Consider the following 6000-nt stretch of genomic DNA (forward strand, 5'->3'; position numbering starts at 1 on the left):
ATTTTAGCCAATAAAGCTCTTAAATTGAAATTGAGAGAGAGAGAGATGGAGGAAGGTTAAACATGTCACCAGCCTATCAGGTATATGTAATGACCCACTCATCAAATCAAATCAAATGCTATTTGTCACATGTGCCGAATACTACAGGTGTAGACCTTACCGTGAAATGTTTACTTTACAAGCCCTTAACCAACCAAATAGAGTTTACATTTTTTTTTACTAAATAAACTAAATTGAAGAAAAAAAGTAACCCAAGAAAATTACATTACAATGTAAATTGTTCGGGTGGCCATTTGATTAATTGTTCAGCAGTCTTATGGCTTGGGGGTAGAAGCTGTTAAGGAACCTTTTGGTCCTAGACTTGGCGCTAGGACCAAATGGTCCTAGAAATTCTCGACCCGCTTCACTTCAGCCCCGTTGATGTTAATGGGGGCCTGTTCGGCCTGCCTTTTCCTGTAGTTCACTATCAGCTCCTTTGTCTCGCTCACATTGAAGGAGAGGTTGTTGTCCTGGCACCACACTGCCAGTTCTCTGACCTCCTCCCTATAGGCCGTCTCATCGTTGTCGGTGATCAGGCCTACCACTGTTGTGTCGTCAGCAAACTTAATGATGGTGTTGGAGTCTTGCTTGGCCACGCAGTCGTGGGTGAACAGGGAGTACAGGAGGGGACTAAGCATGCATCCCTGAGGGACCCCAGTGTTGACGATCAGTGTGGCAGATGTGTTGTTGCTTACCCTTACCACCTGGGGGAGGTCTGACAGGAAGTCCAGGATCCAGTTGCAGAGGGAGGTGTTTAGCCCAGAGTCCTTAGCTTAGTGATGAGCTTTGAGACCACTACAGTGGTTGAACATTTCACCAGCCTATCAGGTATATGTAATGACCCTATCATGAGAAAGGGAGAGTAACCTGACAGAGATAATGGTTGTTAATGTTCAACATAAAACAGCTGGCGTTGCTCTAACACAGGGGTTACACAGTTAGTAGAGAGAGAGAGAGAGAGACAGAGAGAGAGAGAGAGAGAGAGAGAGAGAGAGAGAGAGAGAGAGAGAGAGAGAGAGAGAGAGAGAGAGAGAGAGACAGAGAGAGAGAGAGAGAGAGAGAGACAGAGAGAGACAGAGACAGAGACAGAGAGAGAGAGAGAGAGAGAGAGAGAGAGAGAGAGAGAGAGAGAGAGAGAGAGAGAGAGAGAGAGAGAGACAGAGAGAGACAGAGAGAGAGAGAGAGAGAGAGAGAGAGAGAGAGACAGAGAGAGAGAGAGAGAGCAGAGAGAGAGAGAGAGAGAGAGAGAGAGAGAGAGAGAGACAGAGAGAGAGAGAGAGAGAGAGAGACAGAGAGAGACAGAGAGAGAGAGAGAGAGAGAGAGAGAGAGAGAGAGAGAGAGAGAGAGAGAGAGAGAGAGAGAGAGAGAGAGAGAGAGAGAGAGAGAGAGAGAGAGAGAAATGTGAAGGTGAAGAAAAGGGAGAACCATCTTTACAAGGTGACATCAGTAAAGATGTGGTCTCAGAGCATTTTTGTATTATTCTGTACGTAAATCCGAGACACTCCCTTTAGTATGTTATGTTAGAAATTCTAGCTAGGTGGCTAACGTTAGCTAGCTGGTTAATGTTAGCTAGGCTAGGGGTTAGGGTTAAGGTTAAGTTTAGGAGTTAGATTAGGGTTAGGGTTAGCTAAAAGGGTTAGGGGAAGGGTTAGCTAACATGCTAAGTAGTTGCAAAGTTGCTAAAAAAGTACCAAGTAGTTGAAAAGTTGCCAATTAACTAAAATGCTAAAGTTGTCTGTGAGTAGATTCAAACTCGCTGTCACGACTTCCGCCGAAGTCGGCTCCTCTCCTTGTTCGGGCGGCGTTCGGCGGTCGACGTCACCGGCTTTCTAGCCATCGCGCTCCATTTTTCATGTATCCATTTGTTTTGTCTTGTTCCCTTACATTTACATTTAAGTCATTTAGCAGACGCTCTTATCCAGAGCGACTTACAAATTGGTGCATTCACCTTATGATATCCATTCACACCTGGTTTTCATTCCCCAATCAATCCATATGTATATATTCCTCTGTTCCCCATCATGTCTTTGTGTAAGATTGTTTGTTTTACGTGTATTTTGGAATTGTGGATATTGTTTACGAGCATTACTTTTAGTCTATGTTCCGTGTTTTGGGCACATTTTATGTTACTTTGTGCTGTCATTTTGGACCGGAATAAAAAGTGCGCCTGTTCACTACACTCTGGTCTCCTGCACCTGACTTCGCCTCCTGTACACACTCCTAACACTCGCAACCTTTGGTTATACACCCATCCACCCTGACCAACCACCTTCCTTTCCCTTTACCTTAAGTTACCATCTGTCTTATGTAACCATACCAAACGTAACATATCATACTAATTTGAGTATCCACGGATTTACATTTACTTTGTTAGGTTTAGTCTATGAGACCAGGCTGTACTGTCTCCCTTCTGCATATTCATGCAGTGTCTGAGTTAGTTTATGTCTGTAGAATGATACACTCCAACAACTACTACACAACTGGAAATGTATCGATTCCACCGATTCAACAGTATCCTCACTTAGAGAACAGAACTCCAGAACACATTCTACAGTATCCTCACTTAGAGAACAGAACTCCAGAACACATTCTACAGTATCCTCACGTAGAGAACAGAACTCCAGAACACATTCTACAGTATCCTCACATAGAGAACAGAACTCCAGAACACATTCTACAGTATCCTCACGTAGAGAACAGAACTCCAGAACACATTCTACAGTATCCTCACATAGAGAACAGAACTCCAGAACACATTCTACAGTATCCTCACATAGAGAACAGAACTCCAGAACACATTCTACAGTATCCTCACGTAGAGAACAGAACTCCAGAACACATTCTACAGTATCCTCACTTAGAGAACAGAACTCCAGAACACATTCTACAGTATCCTCACGTAGAGAACAGAACTCCAGAACACATTCTACAGTATCCTCACATAGAGAACAGAACTCCAGAACACATTCTACAGTATCCTCACTTAGAGAACAGAACTCCAGAACACATTCTACAGTAGCCTCACGTAGAGAACAGAACTCCAGAACACATTCTACAGTATCCTCACGTAGAGAACAGAACTCCAGAACACATTCTACAGTATCCTCACTTAGAGAACAGAACTCCAGAACACATTCTACAGTATCCTCACGTAGAGAACAGAACTCCAGAACACATTCTACAGTATGACCTCACTGTAGAGAACAGAACTCCAGAACACATTCTACAGTATCCTCACTTAGAGAACAGAACTCCAGAACACATTCTACAGTATCCTCACTTAGAGAACAGAACTCCAGAACACATTCTACAGTATCCTCACTTAGATGAACAGAACTCCAGAACACATTCTACAGTATCCTCACTTAGAGAACAGAACTCCAGAACACATTCTACAGTATCCTCACGTAGAGAACAGAACTCCAGAACACATTCTACAGTAGCCTCACTTAGAGAACAGAACTCCAGAACACATTCTACAGTATCCTCACTTAGAGAACAGAACTCCAGAACACATTCTACAGTATCCTCACTTAGAGAACAGAACTCCAGAACACATTCTACAGTATCCTCACTTAGAGAACAGAACTCCAGAACACATTCTACAGTATCCTCACTTAGAGAACAGAACTCCAGAACACATTCTACAGTATCCTCACTTAGAGAACAGAACTCCAGAACACATTCTACAGTAGCCTCACTTAGAGAACAGAACTCCAGAACACATTCTACAGTATCCTCACTTAGAGAACAGAACTCCAGAACACATTCTACAGTAGCCTCACTTAGAGAACAGAACTCCAGAACACATTCTACAGTATCCTCACTTAGAGAACAGAACTCCAGAACACATTCTACAGTAGCCTCACTTAGATAACAGAACTCCAGAACACATTCTACAGTATCCTCACTTAGAGAACAGAACTCCAGAACACATTCTACAGTATCCTCACGTAGAGAACAGAACTCCAGAACACATTCTACAGTAGCCTCACTTAGAGAACAGAACTCCAGAACACATTCTACAGTATCCTCACGTAGAGAACAGAACTCCAGAACACATTCTACAGTAGCCTCACTTAGAGAACAGAACTCCAGAACACATTCTACAGTATCCTCACTTAGAGAACAGAACTCCAGAACACATTCTACAGTATCCTCACTTAGAGAACAGAACTCCAGAACACATTCTACAGTATCCTCACTTAGAGAACAGAACTCCAGAACACATTCTACAGTATCCTCACTTAGAGAACAGAACTCCAGAACACATTCTACAGTAGCCTCACTTAGAGAACAGAACTCCAGAACACATTCTACAGTATCCTCACTTAGAGAACAGAACTCCAGAACACATTCTACAGTAGCCTCACTTAGAGAACAGAACTCCAGAACACATTCTACAGTATCCTCACTTAGAGAACAGAACTCCAGAACACATTCTACAGTAGCCTCACTTAGAGAACAGAACTCCAGAACACATTCTACAGTAGCCTCACGTAGAGAACAGAACTCCAGAACACATTCTACAGTATCCTCACTTAGAGAACAGAACTCCAGAACACATTCTACAGTATCCTCACTTAGAGAACAGAACTCCAGAACACATTCTACAGTATCCTCACTTAGAGAACAGAACTCCAGAACACATTCTACAGTAGCCTCACTTAGAGAACAGAACTCCAGAACACATTCTACAGTAGCCTCACGTAGAGAACAGAACTCCAGAACACATTCTACAGTATCCTCACTTAGAGAACAGAACTCCAGAACACATTCTACAGTATCCTCACTTAGAGAACAGAACTCCAGAACACATTCTACAGTAGCCTCACTTAGAGAACAGAACTCCAGAACACATTCTACAGTAGCCTCACGTAGAGAACAGAACTCCAGAACACATTCTACAGTATCCTCACTTAGAGAACAGAACTCCAGAACACATTCTACAGTAGCCTCACTTAGAGAACAGAACTCCAGAACACATTCTACAGTATCCTCACTTAGAGAACAGAACTCCAGAACACATTCTACAGTATCCTCACTTAGAGAACAGAACTCCAGAACACATTCTACAGTATCCTCACTTAGAGAACAGAACTCCAGAACACATTCTACAGTAGCCTCACTTAGAGAACAGAACTCCAGAACACATTCTACAGTATCCTCACTTAGAGAACAGAACTCCAGAACACATTCTACAGTATCCTCACTTAGAGAACAGAACTCCAGAACACATTCTACAGTATCCTCACTTAGAGAACAGAACTCCAGAACACATTCTACAGTAGCCTCACTTAGAGAACAGAACTCCAGAACACATTCTACAGTATCCTCACTTAGAGAACAGAACTCCAGAACACATTCTACAGTATCCTCACGTAGAGAACAGAACTCCAGAACACATTCTACAGTAGCCTCACTTAGAGAACAGAACTCCAGAACACATTCTACAGTATCCTCACTTAGAGAACAGAACTCCAGAACACATTCTACAGTATCCTCACGTAGAGAACAGAACTCCAGAACACATTCTACAGTATCCTCACTTAGAGAACAGAACTCCAGAACACATTCTACAGTATCCTCACTTAGAGAACAGAACTCCAGAACACATTCTACAGTATCCTCACTTAGAGAACAGAACTCCAGAACACATTCTACAGTATCCTCACTTAGAGAACAGAACTCCAGAACACATTCTACAGTATCCTCACTTAGAGAACAGAACTCCAGAACACATTCTACAGTATCCTCACTTAGAGAACAGAACTCCAGAACACATTCTACAGTATCCTCACTTAGAGAACAGAACTCCAGAACACATTCTACAGTAGCCTCACTTAGAGAACAGAACTCCAGAACACATTCTACAGTATCCTCACTTAGAGAACAGAACTCCAGAACACATTCTACAGTATCCTCACTTAGAGAACAGAACTCCAGAACACATTCTACAG

Source organism: Salvelinus alpinus, chromosome 31 (genome assembly GCF_045679555.1).
Source record: "Salvelinus alpinus chromosome 31, SLU_Salpinus.1, whole genome shotgun sequence".
NCBI classification, from domain to species: domain Eukaryota; kingdom Metazoa; phylum Chordata; class Actinopteri; order Salmoniformes; family Salmonidae; genus Salvelinus; species Salvelinus alpinus.